Source organism: Chrysemys picta, chromosome 10 (assembly GCF_011386835.1).
Source record: "Chrysemys picta bellii isolate R12L10 chromosome 10, ASM1138683v2, whole genome shotgun sequence".
Taxonomy (NCBI): domain Eukaryota; kingdom Metazoa; phylum Chordata; order Testudines; family Emydidae; genus Chrysemys; species Chrysemys picta.
Window position 1 is genome coordinate 52040043 of NC_088800.1, and position 27877 is coordinate 52067919.

Here is a 27877-nt window from a genome sequence, read left to right on the forward strand (position 1 = left end):
TCTTTGCAATATACTTGTTTGGAATCTGCCAAACTAGCTTTCCTATTTTCGTTCTCGTCTCTGCCAAGTATTTGGATGACTAGTAATATAAGCAATATTTTTAGTCAGATTAAATTATTCACTCAGGTGAGCAACTTCCTTCAAAGATTTAACATTACATTTTATTTTCTTGATACCACATTCAATTTTAAGGAAGGATTCAAGAAAAAAATTATAAACATAATAGTTTTGACTAAATCTTGTTTCTAATCTTCCCCTTTTCCTTCCAGCTTTCTTGATTCTTTTCTTTCTTATAGCTTACATAGGTTTATGGAGTCATCTGATCTTGTATTAACCATTGTCTCTTTGACCATTTAAGATGAAACTATTTAAAGCAGAGTTTAGAAATGTGGCAATTAAAGTCTACAGGAAACAAAGCATTAAAACAGTACACAGTGTATGGGTGTATATCTATTTTGATATAGATGCATAGATAAATAGAGATAAAAATAAATGCAAATCAGATCCCATTTTTAGTGAAATACACATTGAGAGGAAGAAACCAAAATTCAAAACAAACTTTTCTTTGAAGACTCGCATGAGCAAATTAGCAACTAAAGCAATTGGACAGATCATTATGGGATGAATCCAAGCAGAAAGACCACATCTGACCTCCTCAGTGCCAAACGTTCATAATAACAAGGAGTTAAAATACTCGAGAAGATATTGGCAGATTGTTTCTTTTTTAAATGCATTAAACAGTTTATGCTGTTGCAGTTTTTGTTTGCAAGTTTTTTATCCATCTATTTAACACAGATACAATTAATGAGACAAGGTGGGGTAGGTAATATCTTTTATTGGACCAATTTCAGTTGGTGAAAGAGACACGCTTTCAAGCTACACACAGCTCCTCTTCAGCTCTGTGTAGCTCGAGAGCTTGTCTCTCTCACCAACAGAAGTTGGTCCAATGAAAAATATTAACTCGCCCACCTTGCCCCTCTCATATCCTGGGACCAACACGGCTACAACAAAACTACAAATATATATACAATTATACATATATCTGTTCCTATCTATTATCATATGTACTCACTCATCTATGTAGAATACATACAATTATAGCACATACATAGCTCTAGCTTATCAGTCTACCTTTCTACCACTATACATACCCATCGAACTCGCTATTGATCCATCTCTTAATCCCCAACACCATGCTCTCTAAATGTCCAAATTAACTGTAACACTAAAATAGCTCAAACTTCTCTCTCTGTGCTTCAGACTTGTCCGCCTCCTGGCTGACTCCCTGTCCTTTTGAAATGTTCAACATCAACTAAAGTCCCCTTTTTTCTCTTTGCTAATTGGAGAGAGAGAGAAAAAAATCTAGGGGAAAAAATCCCCAAACTCCACTTTTTTTCCTTTTACTAGAATTGAATATTTTTCTGAAAACTTTTCTCTCCTTTCCCCGAGGTTCAGCCTCCCCCTGGCCCTGTGTAGAAAGCCAGAGAGAGAGGAATTATCAAAGATTCTCTTTTTCTGACCCATGATCATCCCCATCCCTTCACCCAGAAATAATAAAAATTTCATGACTTACGGAATCACCCCCCGACTGCCCCACTCACTAGTCTGTCCGGGGGGCCCCTCACCTCCTCTGATCACCAGGAGAAGGCGGGAGGGGGCCAGCAGGTAAAAGCTGCAGGTAGATTGGATGGGCTTTGGGTGTATTTCCCCCACTGATGAGAGAGGGATCCCCAAGCTCGCACCTGCACCTGTCAGTGCCCTGGTGAGTTGCGCTGGTTCCCTGCCTAGCTGGGCGTTGTGGTTATGAAAGCAATTCCTTCATAGCATTTATATGTATGTTTGTAGAAATACATCAAACTCAGGAACAGAAGCACAATCCAACAAGCCTTCACCCCCCGCCCCCCTTGGTTGCTCTCATTTGTACCGATTTGCCCTTGAGGCTTTTTTCTGATTTGCAATGTCCCTGGCAGTGTTTAGATTGGGGAGGGGGAGAAGGAGGGGAGAGCAGGAGATGGCGGGGGGGTTGGGGGGAGGACTAGGCAAACAGAAGTCTAGCTTGCCAAAAGCAGTTCAGACCCAGAAAGCGCCTTAATGTGCACAGACGGAGCAGGCTGGGAGCGAAACCAGCTGGGCTGGAGTGGAGCGTGCTTAGTGTGAGGCATGGGGAAGGCTGGTTTGGAGTTGTGTGTGCGTGTGTGTCTCAGGGGTGGCTTATTACACTAGTTAGTTTCCCCTGGGGGGAGTTTACTAGGGGGAGGGAATAGGTTAGATGTAAAAATTCCTTTTCAAACATTAACTGTTTCCTATTGACAGGGCCCCGCTGATGTTAGATGCCGAGCTAATATTCCCTGCCATTGATCCTTCTCCTACTCCCACTGGCAGGGAGATCCTCTCTGGATTTCCACACTCAGCAAGCCCCCATGCCCTGCCGATCCTACACCAGCGCAGAGAGGCCCTCGATAGCCACTGTCTGAGCTGTGCAAGGTAAGTAACTGGGAAGAGCAGCAGGGTGTGCTCACAGGGGAAATTCACAGCAGGCACCACTGGTTTCGTAAGTGGCTTGTCCAAGATCACACAGAGCGTTTATGGGACAGCCAAGAGTCCTAGTCCAGGGCCTTAACCATAAGACCATCTTCCTCTCTAGGTAAGGTGGTGGTGCATGAGGGGTTAATTGTAAATAACACCCTGAACTTGGTAGCTATGTTGTTTACTGCAGTGTAACAATCACATGATTAATACTCCAAGATGGGCAAAAGATCTTGGGGCTGGGCTTTCCTGTACATGTGTGTGTGCCATCCACATCGCACAGCTACATCGATGGCTCAGGACCATCTTCACCCCCTGGGCACGAGTCTCCTATTGGTTGTCTTTCCTGACAGAGTAAGGAGCCACAGAATGAGAGGGTGAGTGTCAGGGGATGGATCAAGTGCCATGCAGAGGCAGAGGTTAATCAGGCAAATTCCATACGATGGAGAGCAAATATCCATCTATCAGCCCCCAGCAGCCAGCTACATGACAGTTCCCTATATCTACACCTAGCAAGCATGATTGCCAAGTCACTTGCAGGGAGACTGAAGTGCTGTATGGTTCCTGGGATTTCACCATGTTATAAACTCTACTGCAGGCACCCTCGCAATTACGGGGATTTGCATTGCCATTACAAATGTCCCCTAACTTGAACAGCCTGCATCTAGCGAACAAATCACTGTATAATTACTGTGCGTTTATGACCAGCCCCACTGGAGCTGGGAGTGGGCTTTGAACATCTATCTACCTACAGCCTGCTCTTTGGGGCTGGGACCATCTGTTTGTTATAGGATTGTACAGGGCCTAGCACAAGGGGCCCTGGTCCATAACTCAGGCTCATAAGTACTTATGATAATACAAATAAATAATGATAATTCATATTGTGCTGCTAATGTTTGAGCTAAAGGACTAAGGCCTAGATCATCAAAGGTCTTTAGGTACGTAATTCACGTCAATTTCATTTTCAGCTACACTTGGCCTCGGCAGTGTCTAGTCCACTGTGCCCTAGTCCAATTCACTACCCTGGAGGGACTTCATTATAGATAGCTGCAATCAGAGTTGGTTGAAAGAAGGGTAGAATAGCTCAATTTTAAAAATCCCGATTGTTTTTCAAAATGTACACTTTTTGGAATATTGGAAATTCTGCCATTCAAAAATGTTTGGGCAATCATAACTTTTAATTTCAGTGAGTCAAAAAATGGGGAGGGAAATTCTGTCAATATGTTTTCCCATTTATTTTTCATGGGAAGAACCAGCGCTAGGAGCAATGCAAACAACACTTGGATCCCAGAGTCTTTGGTTTGCAAGATATGCTCCCTATTTACTGCAGGCACACACAGACTAGCTATGTATTTGCAGTAAATTCTTAATTCTTAATCTCTAATAAGGCCTGATCCTGTCAGTTGCTGAGTTCTCTCCACAAGCTCTGACTTCAATAGGAGTTGGGGGCACTGGGCAGAATTGGGCCCACAGTTTTGGGGGTATGTTCAAATGCATTCCCCAAAATCAGGATGTCTCTCTGAACTGCCTGAATCTGAATAGGGCCCCTTGTGAGTTTTCTGGTACTTCCAGTTTCTAACTGGACTATGGGAACAAACTCTCTCACAGCATTTCTGGCCCTCCCACTTCCCCTTCTGGCAGGAAGAGGCTATGTAAAAAGAAAACATTTAGGCTAGGTCTACGCTACCCTCCTTAATCAGCGGGTAGAAATCAATCTCTTGGGGATTGAATTATCGCGTCTCGTCGGGACGCGACAACCGATCCCCGAATCGACACTCTTACTCCACCAGCGGAGGTGGGAGTAAGCGCCATCGATGGGGAGCCGCGGAGGTCGATTTTGCCGCCATCCTCACAGCAGGGTAAGTCGGCTCCGATAGGTCGAATTCACCTACGCTATTCGCGTAGCTGAATTTGCGTATCTTAAATCGACCCCCACCTGTAGTGAAGACCCGCCCTTAGAGGACAAAAGTTAACCGGTTTTTGCTCAGCCTCAGAGACATGTTGGTTCAGGTTCTAGGGTGGGTTGGGCCTTCATTTTTATCAGAGATGTGCCCTGAAACAGACCACTCCTCAACTTCAGACACAGTTACAACCCCACTGGCCCCATGATCTATAGTGAGCTGAATCGAAAGCCCAGCTCCATAAGCTCTCAAATGGTGGATCTGCTTTGGGCCCATCTCTGTTTAACAGGATCCCTTCACCCTTCGTAACTTGATATCCTGTGGCTGCACGGATGTTGTCTGCTGGTTTCAAATTCCACCCAGGGAGCTGTGACATGAGTGATATTTTTCCCTTTCAGAGAAAGTTGCTCCCCTAATCCTATATCCTGTTGGCCTGACCCTAGGAAAGGCCATACTCCTCCTCTCTGGTGAATGAGATGGTGTTAATCATTCAATGCTATATTTAGCTGCACTACTTACATGGCTCCCAACCCCATGGTATCTGAGCACCTTGCAATCTCTGCACACAACCCCCTGGGAGGTAGGGCTGGACTGTTATCCCCATTGCGCAGATGGAGAACTGAGGCACAGAGAGACTGAGGCCCAGATCCTCACCAATATTGAGGCACCTACCTCCCATTGATTTCAGTGGAAGTCAGGCACCATTGAGGAGCTGGCCCTAAGAGACGTGCCCTACATCACAAAGGAAGTCTGTAAAGCAGTGGGGAATTGACTCCAAATCTCCAAAGTCCCAGGCTAAAGACCTACCTGCTGGACTGCCCGTCCTCTCATGCAGTCCTGCCTGTTACATTCTCCTCTAGACACTATATGGCCAGGACGGCTGAAGGTTTCTGACTCTGCTTCTGCCCATGTGTTGGGTCTTCAGGGCTATTTTCTTGGTTGCCGGTTTGTTTCCTCCTTGCGAGTATTTTTATTGAAGCCATTCTGAGGATGTAGTATGAGAAGTCAGCGCTCCTTCCAGGGCATCACAGAAGCCAGCCATTCCCCCAATCTGTTGGCATTTGGAAAGCCACCTGTGCTGGCTTTGCAGCACCATCTGGGAAAGTGAAGGTCAGAAGGGGTTGACTTCCCGTTCTCCAGAACCGGCTGAGCGGAGAGTTAGGGATGTGACTGGGTGGGTTTGAAGGGGATAGAGTACTCCTGCTTCCTCAGCTAAGGCAGGGTGGAAGGGAAAGGGAGATCCTGACAGCACCCAAAGAAAAAGAAATCTGTGGTATCACAGCGAGGAGGAGGAGGAAGAAAGGGGATGATGAAGATCATGAATGCTAGCAGCATCCTTGTATGTGTGGAATTTACATCCACTGGCACAATCAAACTCCACCTATGTGGGTTTGCAACCAGGGTGCTGTACATCAATCACTCTTTGTCAGCTTCTCCCAGCCACGGAGCTCACATGGCTTAGACAGGCCCCTGAGCTGAATCTTTGGGGTTAACTCTATTAGTGCCCCCACCCCACTTCCTGGAGCCTCTGGGCTGCCCTCACAGATGTCCAGCTGCCTGTGGCCCCACAAGGCCGTTTCAGCAACTGGAAATAGTCAGAACATAGAGATGCAAGAGTCGCAACCCTACCTTGGGGTGTTGCCAGGGCAGAAGGAGCAGAGGTGCCCGGGTGGCCAGATCTCCCATGTTTATGAACTCTTTAAGCTGGCAGAGCAGTGCAAAGGGGCTGCAGGGAGTTTTGGTCTCCTGCTGTCCTCTGCCACAGGGGAGGGAGCGACTGGAGCCGTTATGCACCCTTGCTAGTCGTGCAGTTAGAATGCTACCATTGTATGCAGCACAGCACCCTGCAGAGCAAAGTAACTCTTAGAACTGCCAGGAGAGTTTCTCCTCTCATGGAAGGGGCCCCTTTTCTAGCCCCCTGGAATTGTGTTTGCATAGAACGGAGAGCGTCCTGCTCCAAAGAGCACCAACTCCTACCATCTGAGCTGAGTGTGAGCTGTATAAGGCCTAGACACAGAAGGGAGCAATTCTGATTCCAGCAAGAGGGGGCAGTGGCATATGTACACCATGGTCTGATCATTTATCATTCCAAATGCTACCGCACATCTGCTCAGAGCTAGTCCAGCCCATGGAATGCCCAGGCTATCCAGGAGCTAAGGAACCCAGATGTTCTGGAGGTAGCTGCATTTTTTTTAAAGCAGGCAGGTCTAACCCTGGTCTTCTGTTTGGTAAACAAAAAATGTATACCTATGCCTAATGCTGAGCGAAAGGAAGAGCTCCATTAGCAGTGGCAAGGACCCCAGGTGAGCAGTTCTGATTCCATCCAGCGGAGGGCAGTGACAGCTCATTGCCCTGGTGGGAATCACTACCCATGAGAACTACGTACAGAAACATGTGTGTCACATGGGAATTGCAACCACATCGTTTCCTCACGTCTGCTTTGCAGGGCCCTGGATTTACTTCTTGCACAAATATATTGGGTTTAAGGCCTCTCTGAGAAACTGCAACTTTCAGTTCCAAAGCGTCTGTTTTGCAGTTGTAATTGGTTCAAAGGGAGGGCTTCTCCCCTCCGCTCCTGGTAAAAGCCCTGCAGCTAGCAAGGGGAGACTTTGCTTGGGTCAGGCGCTGCATAGGGCCTCTGCCCCCATCCCCACATTTCTTGGCATAGGGAGCATAGCTGGGGAGTCTCCCTAGCCCTGATTGTCTAAACCTCTCTGGTGGTTTTGCTTAGGAAGGGTGACCAGCTAGCAAGTGTGAAAAATCAGGATGGGATGGGGGGTAATAGGTGTCTAGATAAGACAAAACCCCGAATATCGGGACCATCCCTATAAAATCATGACCTCTGGTCACCCTACGCTTAGGGAAGAGGTGGTTGTTGCTGCTGTTTAATAGGAAGCAAGTGTTTTTCAAGCCAAGGCAAAAAAGGGTTTGCCCCAGCAGATCAGACTGTGGCTCTGCCACATCCCCCCAGCTCAGTCCCAACGTGGCAGACGGGCTCCCAGTAGGGTTGTCGCCATGCTAGCCAATGACTGATACAAAGAGCTGGGCCCAGTGAGACCGCAGCAAATGAGAGCAGCCTTTGGCTGCTCTGATTTACACCAGGGAGGGCCAAGCCCCCCACGAGTGGCTCCAAGCCCTCCCCGGGGTCTGATTGTGGGAGTGTCCAGGAGCCCCAGCCCTGGGTGGGAACCCCATTGCGCTAGATGCTGTACAAACACAGACCAAACAGTTCCTGGATCTCTCATCCCTGAGCTCAGCAATTCTTTGATTCTGTTCCGTGAGCAGCTCCTGCCCTCATCTACCCTCTCCCCCAACCCCATTACCAGGCTCGGGTCCTTCACCTCACAGCGCCAGCATCAGTTACATTATCTGCCATTTGGCAGCTGCCAGGGCTGCAGGAATTGAGTAATCCGCAAGCCTGTTTTAAGGGACGCCGGGTTAATTCGTAACTCATCAGTGTTTGCCCGATACATTGGGTGGGCGGCGCAAGGCTGGGGGGGGGGGAGGGGAATCTTTGTCCAGTGCTCCCAGGGGAAGTTGTCCTTTGATAAGATGATAACAGAACCGGCTGGGCACATTTCCACAGGTAACTGGAAAGTTTTATTTGTCTCCTACTGCCTGAAAGGTCAGGGTGTCCTGCTTTCAATTCTATTTCAGTGTGGTGCCCTTTGTGTTTCGATCGGAGATATGTTCCTTTCTGAAGGATCCTTAATGAGTGTTCCTAGATGTAATTGAGTGACCTGCCATCTGAACCTCTCAGGTGCTTTTGCATAGGGGAGGGGCTGTGTTTAATAGGAAGCCAAGTGTGTTTCATAAAGGATTTGCCCACAGCAAATCAGACAATCCTCCCAGCTGGCAGACAAGCTCATAGACAGTGTTGTTGCAGTGCTGTCTGATGATTGAAACAAAGGAGGGGGCCCAGATTCTCAAAGGTGTTTTGGCACTTAACGCCTATGGGATTTGGTGCCTAAATACCTTTGAGGATCTGGGCCTGAGAGGCAGCAGAACTCCTGGGTTCTGGTCTAACCTCTGTGTGACCACCACCTCCACTGTCGCCTGTGTAGCTCACAGGAGGGCTTGGGAGGTTAGCCTCCCAGCTATCTCTGAAGCACTTTGTGACCATGAGGGTTAAGATTTATGGATGCTGGCTATGTAAAATACTGTATGTAACACACAGATCAGAGTGTACGCACCCCACTGCCGTCCACTAGATAGAATCAGAACTGCTCACTACATAGCATAAGCCCCAGTATTGGAGATGATGTCTCCTGCAGCAGTGAGTTCCACTAGTATAAGGTGTGTCTCCATTGATGTGTTCTAAATGTACTGCTCTTTTAATTACATCAGATCCATAACCCACATTCTTGTATCATGGAGGGACTGATCCTTTCTCGCTGCACTGCCCCCAAAATGTAGCACAACACAAGGGCCAAACTAGGCCAATGCCACCCTGTGTCTGCCAGACAGCAGGGGCAAATGAACCCATCTGTAATAGAGAAGCTTTCCCTGGTCAAACCTATATGAACTGGAATGTGATCCTCATAGGTATTTAGGAGCCTAATGTTCATCAAAATCAATGGGAGTTAGGTGCCTTTGAGGATCTGGGTGCAGCTTTTCATACATGGCCACCAAGTCCAACGGAAATATGCAAACGTGAGAAGGCACCAAAACCCAATGAATTTGCTGGGAGCGGAATCTGGGCTCCTGCTCATTGCTAGGTCAGATGGAGAGTGTTTGTTCAGAGAGTCTAACTGGGGTCAGTCACAGGGGAATGCCCTGCTGCAGCTCCTTGGCTAGCAGGAATGGATTTGGGCTCTACCTGTGGCTGTAGCACAGTTCAGATGGGTGACTTTCCAGTAGCGTGTGTGAAACTGGAACCAGGACACCGAAATGTTACACCTCTCAGCAGTGCTCTTGGGCAGGCAGAAGGGAACATTCTGTATCCAGGCAAAACTACAGCTGGGATTTAGGGAGGCAGAATGTATTTATGCATGTGGAATTTAACTGGACAGCACCACAAACACCCCTACTTTTGCCCAAAATGCCATGGCGTCTTTAAGAACTGGAAGAGGCCAGGGCTTCAGTTTTAGGCCTCATCTGCAAGATGGGACCTCCAGCATCACAGTACCCCCTGTGTGCATTCTGGGATATTGGAGCAACACTCATTCAGAGTGAAGAGAGCCAGCCACTGAATCACCAACTTTCCCATCCTACAGTACCCTTGTTTCTTCAGATGGTCACCCATCCAAATCCTGAATAGACCTGATGCTGCTTAACTAACTGGATCAGAAAGCTAGCCCAGTAACGTAGGCAATGCCAGCCCTCAAAGCTACTGTTAAGACATAGAACTAAACCTGATTGGTCCGGCTCTCGGTTATTCTTTGCCCAGGTCGCATTCCATTGGCTCCCACAGAAGATATTTTGTTATAGGGCCCAGCCTGACTTACAAACTATTCTACTGCTCTGGGCCAATCAGAAGAGGCTTAAGAAAGACTACAGGGTGGTTTATCTTTGTTCATGTAGCAAAGAAATGCCCAGCTTTGAATCTATAGATTGGCCCTTTAACTAAAACAAGCTCCAGGGACCATAGAAACAAAGGAGTCTTTGGTTTGGTTTGGTTTTGGCAGACAGACAGCCTTTGCCCAGGAGGGCTTAGCATGAAAAATGCATGTGGGGATCCAGGCAATGGTAGGATGCTAAAAAGAGGCGATCGATCAAGTATCTCTGAAAGCCACACAGCTGTGCCTGTTTCCCTGCCTTCTCTGAGTCTTTGCCGCTGTTGGGGGGGCGGGGGGAGGGTTTGTTCCATGTAGTCATGCTGCTGCTCAGTTTGATTAAGAAAGTTGCTGTAGACTTTTGCACCCAGGCAAACTCCAAGGAAGAGAAATGCCTGAATGAAAGGCAATGGGATGGCTTTGCAGTTATTGCCTCATTGCCCTCTGTGATTTGTCTTTGTTAATTCTTCCAGACAGGCTTTCGGTTTGATTCTGGAAGCTTTGATCTTCACTTGCCAGCTCCCGAAATGGCCATAATCAAGGTCAAGATGTTCAAAAGTGATTTTCACTAGTCATTTGGCCCAACTTTAATTTTGGGGAGCCCACCTGGAGACCCCTTTGTACTCAGCCCCTGCTGTCTGATATCTGGCTCACTGGGGTGTCTCCTATCAGGTACCCAGAAATCAATAGTTGCTTTGGAAAAAATTGTAGGATGACATAATAACAATCAATACCAAAGATTTGTGCTGTGCAGCAAGCTGGATCTTAATTCTGCGGCAAGCCATGCCATTTCTGTGGTAGATCTCAGGCAACTGTGAGAGATAAGTGAGACTTCAGGGAATCACGGGAGGTATTTTGGGATAAGCTCATTAGCTGGAGGTTTCTGTTAAAATCATCAGCAGTCAAATAGTTAACACTGGCATTTAAATGGCCATCTTTAAGATTCAGAATCAACACCCCACTCCAGCAATCACTTACCCTCAGCTTAACTTTACTACTGGGAGTAGCAACACTGAAATCAATGAAGCTATTCATGGCAGTGAAGTTAAGCATGTGGATAAGTGCTTACAGGAGCAGGGCAGTTCGCAGCTCTCAGAACTCTTGTTTCAGGCTGCCTGCAGACTCAGGCAGATGGCAATGCATCAGTTATGCTGAGTTCTCAGTTGGAAGGTTTTCTTTGCAACCAGAAGCAGATTTTTTTTTTCCGAAGTGGAAGCTCAGATGGTGGGGTATATTTCTGCAGGAGTGGCTGGATTCCTCCTCACATTCCAGGGCTGCTAGATTGCAGAATACTCAGGGCCTGTAGCATCCTATAATGTTTCCTGTCCCTTAAGTAAGTAATGCTAACAACACTCCCATGATTGGCCCATGCATCACTACAAGGAGCCAAAAGTAGAGCCAGGAATAGAATCCTGGTCACCCTCCTGCCTGCCCACTGCACACCCTGCTAGACCACACTGCCCCCCTACTCAACTGCTATAAGAACATCTGTGATGGCTCAAAGGACACCGAGCAGTTGACTGGACTGTGCCCAAATGTAACAGTGGGTCTGCTCCTGCTGCCACTGACATCAATGACAGCTCCAAGTAGGGTTTGGAAGGGTAAAAAACACCTCTTTAAAAGGAGCCTTACAGGTATTTAGGCATCAAATTTAGGTCTGGTTTAAAAAGAATCTTGACAAGGATGGTCGAGTGGCCAACATGCTGGGCTGTAGAGACCTGGCTTCAATGCCTTGCTCCACCAGCAGCTTCTTGTGTGATCCTGCCTAAGGTGGTTCTAGGCACACCCACACATGCAGGTTTGTTTGTTTGTTTCAAATAGATTAACCTGACAATGTCTCTATTGAATACATTTTCCAAAAGGTCTGCTCCAGGCCAGATCAACCACGAGTTATTGGATCCCATGCAGGAATCACTGGGTAAAATTCTATGGACTGGGTTAGCCAGGAGAACTGATTTGGCTATCATAATGGCCTTAGAATCTATGAGACTCTGGACATTTTGCCCGTGGAAGGAGAGCAGGACTAGCAAATATGCCACCGCAAAAGGGAAGAAAAATCTAGGCATGGCCATATTTTCAAAAGCGGCCTCTAAAACTGCAGGTGTAGTTTTGTGTGCCCAACTTTTTCATGCATGCAAAAAGGCAGGTGTGTGAATGCCCAGTGTGACCATCCAGTCTGTGCACCATGCATTTTGCAGCCCCATTAGCACAGGCAAAAAGCCAATCCCATGATTTTAGAGGCAGGCTTGATGCTACTTCGAAACTCTGGCCTGTCGGTTTAAGTGGATTTACGTTTGAGCATGGAGGCTGCTGTGCCTAAGAAGGGCTGGGGTGCAGCTGAGGGAGGGAGAGTTTGCAAAGGGTCCCTTTGTGGTGCCCTGATCCTGGGGCTGGTTCTGTACTGGCCTGGCCCCCAGAGCTTCTTTAAGTTACAGCAGCTGCCAACAGCCCACGGGGGCACTTCCAGCTGCTGGGGACCACCAGGGAGTAGGGACACCCAGGTGACACCCTCGGTTCTGGACAGGGGATATCACAGTAACTGTTATAGCAGCCCTGCCATGGGCAATGCTCCTAGGTGGCTGTATGCTGCCATTGGCTGGATATGTTGGCTGCAGGGGAGTTTTTTGCCTGGAGATCAGAGCCCCTGTTTGTGGTAGTCTCCCCATCCCCCAGTAGGATTCCTTGTGGCATGTCTTGTGGAGATATGATGGGTTTAGAGAAGCTGGGAGCGCTCATCCTGTCCATGCTCTGCCATTGTATAGCCTGACACCTGATGGTAGAGGCTGGGACTGGATCCCTCCAAGGATATGTCTACATTGCAATCAGAATCCTGAAGCACTGAGTCTCACTTGGGTCAGCTGACTTGGGCTTACGAGGCTAGGGCTGTGGGGCTAAAAAGAGCATTTGGGCTTGGGCTGGAGCCTGGGCTCAGAGACCCTCTGCCCTTGTGGAGTCTCAGAGCCCAGGCTGCAGCCCAAGCCCAAATGTCTATGCTGCAATTCTATAGCCCTGTAGTCAGAGCTTCATGAGCCTGAGTCAGCTGACCCAAACCAGCGGCAGCAACACCACGGGTCTTGTATTGCACTGTAGACATACCCTAAGCCTCTCCTCATACTCAGCCAATACTCATACAGGACCTTGCCCTGCTGCCCACGGGAGGCACTGTGGGGAAGTGATTTGTAAGGACACTGCCAACTACACCACTTCCAGCCTCTCCTGGTGGGGGTGCTTAGGGGTATAGTGTAGGAATATCGAGCCCCTCCCAGCAGGGGGTGGTGATGGGAAAGGCGTTGGAGCACCGAGCCCCTCTCAGCAGGGGGCAGTGAGGGGAATGGGGTAGGAGCACTGAGCTGTGACCACAGGGTGTACTGAGGGGAATGGGGTAGGAGCACCGAGCCCCTCCCTGCAGGGGTGCTGAGGGGAATGGGGTAGGAGCACCAAGCCCCTCTCAGCAGAGGTGCTATGGGGAATGGGGTAGGAGCACCGAGCCCCTCCCAGCAGGGGTCAGTGAGGGGAATGGGGTAGGAGCACTGAGCCCCTCCCAGCAGGGGGCAGTGAGGGGAATGGGGTAGGAGCACCGAGCCCCTCCCAGCAGGGGGCAGTGAGGGGAATGGCGTAGGAGCACTGAGCCCCTCCCAGCAGGGGGCAGTGAGTGGAATGGCGTAGGAGCACTGAGCTGTGCCCAGCAAGGGTCAGTGAGGGGAATGGCGTAGGAGCACCGAGCCCCTCCCAGCAGGGGCTGGTGATGGGAAAGGCGTTGGAGCACTGAGCCACTCCCAGCAGGGGTGCTGAGGGGAATGGCGTAGGAGCACCGAGCCCCTCCCAGCAGGGGGCAGTGAGGGGAATGAGGTAGGAGCACCGAGCCCCTCCCAGCAGGGGTGCTGAGAGGAATGGGGTAGGAGCACCAAGCCCCACCCAGCAGGGGGCAGTGAGGGGAATGGGGTAGGAGCACTGAGCCCCTCCCAGCAGGGGTCAGTGAGGGGAATGGGGTAGGAGCACCGAGCCCCTCCCAGCAGGGGTGCTGAGAGGAATGCCGTAGGAGCACCGAGCCCCTCTCAGCAGGGGGCAGTGAGGGGAATGGTGTAGGAGCACCGAGCCCCTCCCAGCAGGGGTCAGTGAGGGGAATGGGGTAGGAGCACTGAGCCCTTCCCAGCAGAGGTGCTATGGGGAATGGGGTAGGAGCACCGAGCCCCTCCCAGCAGGGGGCAGTGAGGGGAATGGGATAGAAGCACCGAGCCCCTCTCAGCAGGGGGCAGTGAGGGGAATGGGGTAGGAGCACTGAGCTGTGACCACAGGGTGTACTGAGGGGAATGGGGTAGGAGCACCGAGCCCCTCCCTGCAGGGGTGCTGAGGGGAATGGGGTAGGAGCACCAAGCCCCTCTCAGCAGAGGTGCTATGGGGAATGGGGTAGGAGCACCGAGCCCCTCCCAGCAGGGGTCAGTGAGGGGAATGGGGTAGGAGCACTGAGCCCCTCCCAGCAGGGGGCAGTGAGGGGAATGGGGTAGGAGCACCGAGCCCCTCCCAGCAGGGGGCAGTGAGGGGAATGGCGTAGGAGCACTGAGCCCCTCCCAGCAGGGGGCAGTGAGTGGAATGGCGTAGGAGCACTGAGCTGTGCCCAGCAAGGGTCAGTGAGGGGAATGGCGTAGGAGCACCGAGCCCCTCCCAGCAGGGGCTGGTGATGGGAAAGGCGTTGGAGCACTGAGCCACTCCCAGCAGGGGTGCTGAGGGGAATGGCGTAGGAGCACCGAGCCCCTCCCAGCAGGGGGCAGTGAGGGGAATGAGGTAGGAGCACCGAGCCCCTCCCAGCAGGGGTGCTGAGAGGAATGGGGTAGGAGCACCGAGCCCCACCCAGCAGGGGGCAGTGAGGGGAATGGGGTAGGAGCACTGAGCCCCTCCCAGCAGGGGTCAGTGAGGGGAATGGGGTAGGAGCACCGAGCCCCTCCCAGCAGGGGTGCTGAGAGGAATGCCGTAGGAGCACCGAGCCCCTCCCAGCAGGGGGCAGTGAGGGGAATGGTGTAGGAGCACCGAGCCCCTCCCAGCAGGGGTCAGTGAGGGGAATGGGGTAGGAGCACTGAGCCCTTCCCAGCAGAGGTGCTATGGGGAATGGGGTAGGAGCACCGAGCCCCTCCCAGCAGGGGGCAGTGAGGGGAATGGGATAGAAGCACCGAGCCCCTCTCAGCAGGGGGCAGTGAGGGGAATGGGGTAGGAGCACTGAGCCCCTCCCAGCAGAGGTGCTATGGGGAATGGGGTAGGAGCACCGAGCCCCTCCCAGCAGGGGTCAGTGAGGGGAATGGGGTAGGAGCACTGAGCCCCTCCCAGCAGGGGGCAGTGAGGGGAATGGGGTAGGAGCACTGAGCCCCTCCCAGCAGGGGGCAGTGAGGGGAATAGGGTAGGAGCACCGAGCCCCTCCCAGCAGGGGGTGCTGTGGGGAATGGCGTAGGAGCACCAAGCCCCTCCCAGCAGGGGGCAGTGAGGGGAATGGCGTAGGAGCACTGAGCCGTGCCCAGCAGGGGTCAGTGAGGTGAGTGGAGTAGGAGCACTGAGCCCCTCCCAGCAGAGGTGCTATGGGGAATGGGGTAGGAGCACCGAGCCCCTCCCAGCAGGGGGCAGTGAGTGGAATGGCGTAGGAGCACTGAGCTGTGCCCAGCAGGGGTCAGTGAGGTGAGTGGGGTAGGAGCACTGAGCCCCTCCCAGCAGGGGTGCTGAGGGGAATGGCGTAGGAGCACCGAGCCCCTCCCAGCAGGGGGCAGTGAGGGGAATGAGGTAGGAGCACCGAGTCCCTCCCAGCAGGGGTGCTGAGAGGAATGGGGTAGGAGCACCGAGCCCCTCTCAGCAGGGGGCAGTGAGGGGAATGGCGTAGGAGCACCGAGCCCCACCCAGCAGGGGTCAGTGAGGGGAATGGGGTAGGAGCACTGAGCCCTTCCCAGCAGGGGGCAGTGAGGGGAATAGGGTAGGAGCACCGAGCCCCTCCCAGCAGGGGGTGCTGTGGGGAATGGCGTAGGAGCACCGAGCCCCTCCCAGCAGGGGGCAGTGAGGGGAATGGCGTAGGAGCACTGAGCCGTGCCCAGCAGGGGTCAGTGAGGTGAGTGGGGTAGGAGCACTGAGCCCCTCCCAGCAGAGGTGCTATGGGGAATGGGGTAGGAGCACCGAGCCCCTCCCAGCAGGGGGCAGTGAGTGGAATGGCGTAGGAGCACTGAGCTGTGCCCAGCAGGGGTCAGTGAGGGGAATGGGGTAGGAGCACCGAGCCCCACCCAGCAGAGGGTGGTGATGGGAAAGGCGTTGGAGCACTGAGCCACTCCCAGCAGGGGTGCTGAGGGGAATGGGGTAGGAGCACTGAGCCCCTCCCAGCAGGGGGTGCTGTGGGGAATGGCGTAGGAGCACCGAGCCCCTCCCAGCAGGGGGCAGTGAGGGGAATGGGATAGAAGCACCGAGCCCCTCTCAGCAGGGGGCAGTGAGGGGAATGGCGTAGGAGCACTGAGCCGTGCGCAGCAGGGGTCAGTGAGGTGAATGGGGTAGGAGCACCGAGCCCCTCCCAGCAGGGGGTGCTGTGGGGAATGGCATAGGAGCACCGAGCACCTCCCGGCAGGGGGTGCTGTGGGGAATGGCGTAGGAGCACCGAGCCCCTCCCAGCAGGGGGCAGTGAGGGGAATGGGATAGAAGCACCGAGTCCCTCTCAGCAGGGGGCACTGAGTGGAATGGCGTAGGAGCACTGAGCCGTGCCCAGCAGGGGGCACTGGGAGGAATGGCGTAGGAGCACTGAGCCGTGCCCAGCAGGGGGCAGTGAGGGGAATGGTGTAGGAGCACTGAGCCGTGCCCAGCAGGGGGCAGTGAGGAGAATGGCATAGGAGCACTGAGCCGTGCCCAGCAGGGGGCGCTGAGGGGAATGGCATAAGAGCATTGAGCCGGGCCCAGCAGGGGGCAGTGAGGGGAATGGGGTAGGAGCATTGAGCCCCTCCCAGCAGGGGGCACTGAGGGGAATGGGGTAGGAGCATTGAGATGTGCCCAGCAGGGGGCACTGAGGGGAATGGGGTAGGAGCATTGAGATGTGCCCAGCAGGAGGTAATGAGTGGAATGAATGGAACTGGCGAGTGTCTTAGCCTAGGGCTGAGGCTCCACAATCCTGGGCCCCATGTGGATGGGCAAGTAGTGCCCTGTGTGGGCACAAGGAGGCCCCACGGAGACAGACTCTGGCACAGCTGCCAATAGCATTTCCCACCACTCATTTGCAGGGCATTTCAGGAGTTTGCATAATCTGCTCTAGCTGTGCCAATCGTGTGGTGGTTCTTTAACTGTCAATGAGGGAGCTTTACAGGCAGCCACCTCTTGGGCTAATGGCTAATGAAAACCCAAGGGAACTCAAGGGATGGGATTTATGTGACTCAGCATGGAGCTTTGTTTCCATCTGACAGCTAGCACCCATTCCACCTCTAAGCAATGTGCCTGTGTAGCTCTCACCACCTGGTTTGTTTTTAGAGCTAGCTGTTGTGGGTTCAACCCCCACTCTAAGCTGGTCACTCTTTGTATGCAATATTAAGTTTTGTATTCACACACATACTGAAGTGGAGGGGCTGATACATACAGAAGGGAGTAGCCTTGTTTGGGGGTGAGGGGTTAGTTGTGGTGATTTTAACAGGACCAATATCTTGAGGATACAAGGCTGGGGGCTCACCTGTGTTTAGAGAACAAACAAGGTCCACAGTCTAACCTGAAATTGGAGATTGGAGAGAGAGATGGAACGGGAAGGAGGAGACAGACCAAGAATAGGGAAGAGGAGAAAAGCCAGCTCAGGAAAGGAAAAAGTCTTAAGAAAGAGAGGGTTGAGTCACCACAGTGCTACACATACCCCTGCTCTAGGGTCACAGTTCACCCTAATTTTGTCACTTCTCCCTGTCTTCACTGAGATCCTGCCAAGCCTACCTCAGAGCCTGGACTGAACCACATCTGTTGCTTTTAAAACCTGCAGGTTCCCTGGATCCCTTGAGATCAGCTAGTGCACAAGAGCATTCTGGGATTCCATCCTCTGAAAAGGGCAAGTCCTGGAGTGAGTGAGCTAAGGGAAATGGCTGGAGACTCCTGCCAGATCTGCAGAGCCTCAGTGATGGGTGGTTGCAAAGGAGAGTGCAAGCAAGGGGACAAGAACGGGTTGGAGTCCTTAGGTCCATGCTAGGCCAGGGGGCCTCCTGGGAATTCAGCCAATGAAGTAATGAGGTCTCTGCAACAGACTGTAAACAGCTCCAAGGGAACCATTGAGAGCTCTTGAGTTAAACAAGGCAGGATTTGCAAGGTTCCTGATGACCTGCTTCCATCTAACAAGGAGGAATGGGCTGGAATGGTGCAAATGATGAGGCTATGGTGTCTGCATGGTGAGGTCAAGCAGATTGCAGAACAGGAGAGTGTGTGGATGCCCTGTCACTGGAGCCATTGAAAACTGGACCATTCAAGCACAGTAAAGAATGACCCAGCACTGCTCCCTGGGCATAGAGAAAAGGTGACCTGTTAAGGCTCTTTCACCTCTAGCCTCGGTGGTCTGACACTATGCCCTGGAAGGCCCAGCAAGTGACAAAGCAATATGAGGAGGGGGAGCCAGTCTGTGATCACATCTTGACTGGAAAATATCAAGGTGTCTCCAAAAGGAGTCTCTGTTGGGGAAATGGAAATAACGAGAGGTTTGCACAAGGCTTTAACTGCATCATCTGCTTCCATTACATTTAGTGGGGGAAAATCTCAAAGATCATTTAACTCCATAAAAAATCCCTTTCCATGAAAATTCCCCTCCCGGTCTGATTTAAAGGCATGAGGCTGTTTTGAGCTAAAGCCGAGACTCCAGGTTCTCAATCACAATGGGGAGAGCAATGAGAAGAGCTCGCAGGCAGCACGGCTTGCCCTGATTGGATGAAATCTTGGCCCCACTAAAGTCTGTTGCAAAACTTCCATTGATTTCAACGGGGCCAGGGTTTCACCCAGATGTTTTACCTGTGCTTATCCTTGAGTAACTCGATGGGGACCTCTCTTTGTCTCTCCTAATGATCCCAAGTCAAAGGCTCAGTTTCCAGGTCAAAGGATGCTTTCTCTACTGTGGTCCTGCAAGCTCTGCCTGGGAAGTCTCTGCACCTTCCGACCCCTTGCAAATTCCTGAAAAGCTAGCCATAAGCTGTGGGAGCGTTTGCAAGATATCCTGTCTCTCCTGGGGCTAGGGGGTAATCCTTGCCTGATGGGATGGGAAGTGGGTGGTACGAGGAGAGGAAATTGATCTGTTTTCCCCTAGCTTTGTGCTAATGATTGATATTGATAACACTAAGCTATTCAGAGAATCAGACTTTCAGTAACAAATGTGTGTGAAATCCCTTAGCAGCAATGGCATTACACCTGCAGTCAATTTCCCTCAGTGCATAGGAAATTTCGTAGCAGGAAGGTTCAGGTTAACAAAAAACCCAACTCCCCATAGTTTGCAGGTACAGACAGAGCCCTCTGATTCCAGAGATCCTGTCATCGAGCCCTGAGAAGCTGTCTTTGAGGGACAGTTTCTCAGGCACAGTATATTGGGGGGGGGATGGCTCCCCATTTAACCCCATTCCCATCCCACACCTAAAGGAAAATGGGAATGTGCACTGGGGTCATAACTCTGATATGGCTGTGAAAGGACATGGGGAGAGCCTCCAGGGGAATTCAATGACAAGTCACCCCCCATGCATGTCACAATTCTCAGCGCCATCAGAACCTATAGACTGGCATATAACATATAGAATTATCTCCTACAAAAGGGACAATTTCTGTACATTCCCAAAGACCAGCATACCAGTTCTGTTAGCACTGATGTGGTATTAGACTGACTGATTAGTACTGAAAGGGCATCCCAGTCAGACAACAGTGACTGCCGAGTGACTATTCTAAACAATAGCCCATAGATAACCATGCCATTCCAAGCAATTCCATCTCTGGGGTCTGGCGACTAAGGCTCTGCTGCAGTAGTTTATGATGTCCCCTGAATCCCTTGATGGAAGTACAGCCTCTTATTACTTCATTACATTAACTGTTTAGGGACAGATCCTGATATCCTTACTCAAAGTCAGCAGCAATTACTCCACCAGTGTCCCCATTGATTTCAAGGGGACTGTTCCTGTAGGAAAGTACTAGTCCACATGAGTAAGGAAATTAAAATTTGGCCCTTTATAAATATTAACAATACCTTGCATACTATAGACTTCAAAGTGCTTTACAAAGCTGCAGAAATAGCATTACCCTCATTGTACAAATTGGGAAACCGAGGCACAGAAAAGAAGTGACTTGTCTAAGATCCTCTTTATGAGCATTATTATTATCCCTTCTCTCTCTCTCTCTCACACACACACAGATAGCTAAACCTACATCTATAGTAACACCCCTCCTGTAACCATGAATGTCAGATGTGAATTTCCCCATGGGCTTGTTTTTCTGGTTTAACAGTTTCATGCCCACATCTGTTCATTTCATTAATGACCTTACAGCTCACTCCCGTTATTAGAAGTTTATTAGTGTTTTCAAAAGCATCTGTCCCCATGCACCACCACCACTTTCTGTTTCCCCATAACATCATCCAGTGCAATCTAAACCCTGGCAAAGCAACACAGACGCAAAATGCAGTATGTTCTCCACCCAGTAGGTAGCTTACACAAGAGACGATTTTCACAGTTGTCTTCACTCACCGGGGCAAATGAGCTACTCTCTCCCTTCCTATGTGAATACATGTGTTATAATAGAAAAGCCACCAGGTGTTCTTTATAAACCTCTATACACACGCACACACACACACACACACCAGATGCTTCAGTGTTTCACTTTCATACAGCTACAGCTAAGGACCAAGTCACCAGTTTGGTTTAGACAGGGACTGTTCAGAGCAGCCAGTGATGAAAATTCCAGTACCTCCAAGTACCATTCAGCCAGTTCACTGGGATGGGACTCTTGACCGAATCCAGCACAGCTCAGAAGGTTTCACATTTAAAGAAAATGATTTTGAAGTTGCTGGATGTGGTTTGGGTAACTAGCTACTGTGTAGCCAACCCCAGCCTCCCAGAGCAGGTGTCAGATCACAAAACAAACAGCCCAAGGAGTGATTGTGCAACATGCAGCAAGAGGAAACTGGCCAAAATACACCCCAGGAAACAAATGACAGCCAGGACAGTTGGATGTGCTTGGATTTTTAGGACGTACTTGTAATAAGAAATTCTGAAGCTTTGTGTTTTAGATTTGCATACACACTTGCTTGTATACTGTATGTGCATAACTCTATTGCATAGTCACACAGCCCACAAACATATTGCACACTTTATAGAACAGGATCAAAATTCCAAATTTCTGTGGAAGTCCTGAGCTGAAAACAATACACATCACACTGCCCTTTTCCAGAAGTTAGTCTGACTCTAGCTTTCTACTCCCATCCAGATGGAGCTCCTTGTTAAGCAAAAGGATGAGTGACTTACCTGAAAGCAGGACCTTCTCTCTCTCTGTCTGCTCTGCCTGATGTTCTCTCTGTGAAAGTGGGAAGCGTTTTAGATTGTGCAGTAGGTATATATTGTCTGCAAGTCTGGCCTAAGGGCGTCCATCACTCGGCCTTGCTTTGCTCCTGCCCCTATATGGAAGATACTGTCACATGCTTTGCAGCTCCCAGCTATCCGTATGGCAAAATAGGAAAGAAGGAAAGTGGGAGGAGGGGGGGAAAGGAATCCTTCATAATCATGAAAGAGGCAGAGAGAATTCTCAGCAAAAACCCACTAGACAGAAATCCCTGGCTGACCCAAACTTCAATTTTTCTTCTTTTGTATCTGTGGCTCCCGGCAGCCCCTTTCATGTTCCATTCAAGGCCCAGAAGATGTAAAGAGAAGTTTGCCTTGATCCAATTTCTCTGGGTTCTGTCTCACTGGGAGATTAGGTGAGGCATTGCGGGCGGAGGGTTAATGGACACTTTTCAAATATAAATCATCAGCCCTGTCTTCCGGAGTAAAAACATTGTCTCCCCGAAATGGAACCCTTACCCATCCACCTCGCCCCCATGCACACCCGCTACACACCCACCATATTCCCACACTGCTTCTTCTGTGCTTCAGGGATCACGTTTCCAGTGAAGTCAGCACTGGTCAGTTTCAGGCTATTGTCACCTAACTGGCCACTGTCATCTGGCAGTTCCTATGTTCCTGTTTAAAACAGCTGGCAAGTCATGATGGGACAAAGTTGGCCTTGGTGTAACCCCTCTGACTTTGGTTCCCTCCCCCATCCAGTGCTGATGGAAGGAACTGGGCTGAGATACCTGGAGAGTGAAGCACTCCAAGCAGTGGCAACTGGTCCCCACATTGTCCAGCATACTAGCAGCAAGAAAGGAGGTCTGGGAGGGCAATTGTGGGGGGTGTTTTTGCAATCATGGTGCCTCCCAGTAGATGATCCTCATTCATTAATTTCACACAGCCACCATCCGGCCATCAGATGACCTGGATAATTTGTTTTAATCAGTGATCTAGGCGTGAAAATGACTTTATCCCATCAACAGCCATCCAGGTGATCTTAATATGCGTTAAAGATGGTGCTTACCAATTCATCTCCTTAAAGCTCTTTGCAAACTATTCTGCACACTCCTCCAACATCATTATCCCTTTGTTTCAGATAGGGAAACTGAGGCACAGCATGGTGACACAACTAGGCCAAGTGAGTGAGTTGGGGTTAGAACCCAGGCACTCCATGATCCCCTATCTTTTGCTCATTCCACTAGACTACACTACCTTAGGGCTGAGCAAAGCATCACGATGAAACAGACCCATCTGAATCTTAGTCCAAAACCAGGGGCAGTACTTTTTACCAGATCCCAGATGGTCAAATCATTCTTCCCCCGACTCTGTTCTTTTTCATTTTCTCAGCTGCCATCTGGAACAGGGAGTGGGAGGACACTGAAAAATGTTGCCCCTCTCCAGAAGCAGACCTGCCTAGTGGGTGAAGCACTAGACTGTCTCTCCGGATACCTGGTTTCTGTTACTGTCTCTACCACTGGCCTTGTGGGTGACCTCATGTAAGTCACATCCCCGCTCTGTGCCTCAGTTTCCCCATCTGTGAAATGGGACACTGATACTGACCTTTGTAAAGCACTGTGATTAAAAGAGCTAAGTATTATTTTCTAGTCTTCTTCCACAACATTTTCTTCAAGTAGCTGGCTATGCTGTAGTCCTGCTGCTGTATAGAAAATAGTTTACCTCTTTACAAAGGCAGGGGAGCTCTGTTTGTGCACAGAGAGGCGTGTAAGAAGAGAGATGGTGTTTCCAGGGTAGAGATGGGATCAGACAAGAAATTTCAAATCCAGCTTCAGATTCTGCACTCTTAAAGTTTGGGTATGCTCAGCTACAAGCAAAAAGATAGGGGTGTTCTCTACCTACCGGCCCTCCAACCTCACCCTGGGAACTGAGAGTCAAGCTGGGCTTTTTCCATCTTATGCATCAGTGCTAATTGTAAAGGTCCTACTAGCCAAATCAGGTCCTCACTGACACCTGGACAACCCCATTGCCTTCAGATTCTGCCCACAGTGACTCCATGCAGCCGCAATGGGTTTGCTGAGGTGCCGCTGATTAAAATTAGTCAGCAACTGTGTTGATGATGCACAAACTGCAGTAGACTTCAGCTCCCCCTCCCACCCCCAGAACTGGGCTGTGGGGCTGTCAGGAGAAAAAAGAAGTTCTGTCATTCAACTGAGGAACTGTGACCTTGAATATTCATTGAGGGGGCAAGGGCCTAATTCAAAGTCCACTGAAACAGTGAGGGTCTTGGATTTCCCTGGGGTTTGGATCAAGCCCAATGAAAAGATCTGATAAGTAAGAAGAACCAGTTTTACATAGCCACTTTTTGTGTCAAACTGCATTTTGAATGTGACCCATGCAGATCTGCTGGCCGTGGGGCTCATAGACTCTAAGGTTAGAAGGGACCATCATGATCATTTGTCTGACTCCTGCACATTGCAGGCCACGAGAACTTTGCTCACCCACTCCTGTAACATACCCCTAGCCTCTGGCTGAGTTAGTGACAGCCTCAAATCATGGTTTAAAGACTTAAAGTTACAGAAAACCCCACATTTACACTAGTTTAAACCTGCAAGTGACCCATGCCCCATGCTGTGGAGGTAGGCGAAAAAAAACCAGGGTCTCTGCCAACCTTGGGTCTCCAGCTTCTGGAGGCACGTGATCTGGTGAAAATCTCAGCTTTCAATGTTTTTGAAAAAGTAAGTTTCTAGCCCTCAGGGTTGCAAAGAAAACTTGGAAACATGATCCAAGTGCATCCTGAAGACTCAAAAGCCAGAGGGCAAATAGAAAGCACCACTCATGATTTTTGATGATTGGCAACAACATCATTGGATAGAGAGGAGGTTAGCCAGGATTTCCTGGCCTCTCAGGAAGATTTCCCTCTTGGATGGTATAATCTGTCCCAGAGTTTGGATCCCAGCTAAAGTTACTTCAGTTTTAATATATCTGGCTCAGGCTATAAGGAACCTCCCATATGTGAGCCACGTTGGAAGCAGGGTCCCAGAATGGGGTTGGGGGCCCAAACTGCTGGCCAATCATGTAGCATTGTTTGCAAGAGCAGGGGTTGATAAACCCAGGGCCAGCTTCTGCTGCTATGGATTTCTGGTCATGGAGGACATGCTCTGGGGCCCGGAATGGGGCAAGATCTTTGAAACATTGCATCTCCTCCAGCTGATCTAGGGTGGAGCTGGGCAAGTGGCAGGAGATAGGAAGCTGCCAGACTCATCTCCTGCTCCGGAACAGCTGTGGTCCAGATGATAATAATTGAGAACATCTGTCAGTTGGACGAGCTCTTATCTGTGTCAACAAACATCCCAACCCATGTCTGCTTCCTGTGTATCAGACTCTGATGGACCTAAGAGAAGAGCTCAGCAGATGGGCTGCCCAAACAGTCCTTCTAGAGAGCTAACCAGAGCCATGTGAAGATCTCTGAATTTTGATGGGTCTCCAGAAGGAACAGGAACCATTTAATCTCTTCTCTACATACATTCACTGCATACATGTCCTCTTATCCTAAGTGTTGCTATAATGGGTGGACCTGTAAGCTGGAATATTACACCAGAGGTCTAGTGGTAAGAGCAGTCCAATACAGGGTCTGCTTCTCCCCAGAGCTTCACTTAGAGTCCAGTGGACATGGTACTAGCCTAGGAACAGGGCCGGCTCTACTGTTTTTGCCGCCCCAATCAGCGCGCTGAATTGCTGCCGCAGACGGCGGGGGCAGTCTGTGTACCGTTAGGGCAGCACGCGCGTTTCCATGGCGGCGGCAATTCGGCGGCAGCTTCTGTCTTCAGCCGGAAGACAGAGCTGCCAAATTGCCGCCGCAGGCAGCTGAACATAAAAGCTGCTGCCAAATTGCCGCCGCCGAATTGCCACTGCCGCGGAAACACGAGTGCCGGCCTAACGGCACATGGACTGCCCCCGCTGTCCATGGCGGCAATTCAGCGCGCTGCTTGGGGCGGCAAAAACACATGGAATGCCGCCCCTTGCAGATTGCCACCCCAAGCACCTGCTTGGACTGCTTGTGCCTGGAGCCGGCACTGCTAGGAATCAGGAGACCTGGTTCTAGTCTTAGCTGTACCACTGACCTGCTATGTAACCATGAGCAAGTTACTTGTATCCCTGTGCTTCTTCTTTCCTTCCCACCCTTTGTCCAGGCTACTTAGACTGTAAGTTATTCAGAGCAGGGGCTATCTCTGACTTTCTGTTTGTAGAATGCCAAGCACAATGGGGCCCCAATCTCATTTGGAGCATCTGCTGTAATACAGGTGGGCACATGAATCCATAGCAAGTATTTTGCCTTATTATCCCTTGTGCGCTCACAGACAGCAAGCACTTCCTTCTACTTAACCTGACACCATTGCCAATTTTGCTCACAAACATTTTAGTCGTGGCTTCAGAAGGGAGTGGGCAAAGAGATTGGCTGAGGGGCTGGGATCCTTAACAACACTGTGAGCCTTGGATGGATCAGACACAAGTGCAGCAAAGCTTTGAAATAAAACCTAGTTAAAACACCATCCGAGAATTCTTTCATTCCTAGATTGGTTGGAAAATGGATTCTGTGTCCAGCAAAAAAATGTTGAAATTTGGCTTTCTTTTTGTCCCAAATCAAGATGAAAAGGCAAAATTTTGAATTGTTTCACAAAACAAAATTCCAAAAAGCAGTCTGTTTTGGGTCAGTTGAAATGTTTCATTTCAATCAGTTTGAAATGTTTCATTTGGACGTTGACACTTTTCATTTTTTTTAGATCAAATAAAATAGATAAGAATATAAGAAAGGCCATACTGGGTCAGACCAAAGGTCCATCTAGCCCAGTGTCCTGTCTTCCGACAGTGGCCAATGCCAGGTGCCGCAGAGGGAATGAACAGAACAGGTAATCATAAAATGATCCATCCCTTGTTGCCCATTTCCAGCTTCTAGCAAACAGAGGTTAGGGACACCATCTCTGCCCATCCTGGCTAATAGCCATTGATGGACCTATTCTCCATGAATTTATCTAGTTCTTTTTTGAACCCTGTTATAGTCTTGGCCTTCACAACATCCTCTGGCAAGGAATTCCACAGGTTGAGTGTGCATTGTGTGAAAAAATAGTTCCTTTTGTTTGTTTTAAACCTGCTGCCTATTAATTTCATTTGGTGACCCCTAGTTCTTGTGTTATGAGAAGGAGTAAATAACACTTCCTTATTTACCTTCTCCACACCAGTCATGATTTTATAGACCTCTATCATATCCCCCTTTAGTCATCTCTTTTCCAAGATGAAAAGTCCCAGTCTTATTAATCTCTCCTCATATGGCAGCTGTTCCATACCCCTAATAATTTTTGTTGTCCTTTTCTGAACCTTTTCCAATTCTAATATATCTTTTTTAAGATGGGGCGACCGCATCTGCTCACAATATTCAAGATGTGGGTGTACCATGGCTTTATACAGAGGCAATAGGATATTTTCTGTCTTATTATCTATCCCTTTCTTAATGATTCCCAACATTCTGTTCACTTTGAAGAACACTTTGAAAGGTAAAGTCATTTTGAAACAACAAACTTTGTGTTCTGAAAATACTGAAATGGGACTTTTTCCCTTTTTACAATTTTTTCCCCAATTTTTTGTCCAAATGGAATGTAATTGAAATGATTCCATGTTTCATCCAAATGGCTTCTTTTTTTTTTTTTTTTTTTTTTTTGCTGAACATGTTTTGCCGAACATGTTTCAGCCAGCTTGATTCTGCATTTCCCAGCTATGTATGAACAAAACTCCAAGTATAAATTCAAACCAATGTCCAAATCCTACCCTTTGTCAGGGCTCCTCACCAGAGCCTGCTCCGTGCCCAGCAGCTGGTCTAGGCCTCCCGCGGCTGCTTGCCAAGATTCTCAGGCTTGGTCTCTCTCCTCACTAACTCTTCATCCCCAGAGAGTGACTGCTGACTCTCTCCCTACTGCCACAAACCTCTGTTCATACTCAGCAGCCTGCTCCTGCCCAGACAGGCTCTCCTGCCTGGTGCAGCCATGTAATGTAACTGGCCTCTCAGGCCTCATTCACCCCATCAGTGCCTGTGTGGGGTACACGCCCCATCACAGAGAGGCGGGCAAGACTCTGCACATGTGAGAGAGAACCTGTCTAAGCCCATTTAGTGGCTACCAAAGGCCGCAATTCAGCAAGGCCCAAGAATGAGCTTAATTCTAAGCATGTGAGTGACCCAATTGGCCTCAGTGGGGGTTAAAGTCAGGCCCACGCTTAGTGTCTTGCTGAATCAGGACTGTAGACTATAAAGTGTTCATCCTGGGGGCCTGCTCATATGTCCCTGGGCTAAGGGCTCGATGAAATAGGGAGTCAGTTCCTGGCTCTGCCATAATAATAAGTCTACTCAGTCCCACTCCTTGCCACTGCCTGCCTGGGCTCCTTCCTACACAGCCTCTCTTGGGCCTTCTTC

The 27877-nt window shown here is 49.9% G+C and overlaps 1 protein-coding gene across 1 annotated transcript in view; it reads right to left on the minus strand.

Annotated features, from left to right (window-relative positions):
• PRR35 (proline rich 35) overlaps nt 1–22333 on the minus strand; it is a 62853-nt gene extending 40520 nt beyond the window's left edge. Inside the window, exons 1-2 of the mRNA XM_065559798.1 lie at nt 22206–22333; nt 21382–21430 (exon numbers count right to left, since the gene is read on the minus strand). The gene's annotated coding sequence lies outside the window, so the exon portion shown is untranslated. The remainder of the gene's footprint in view (nt 1–21381; nt 21431–22205) is intronic.
• Between the last annotated feature and the right edge of the window lie 5544 nt (nt 22334–27877).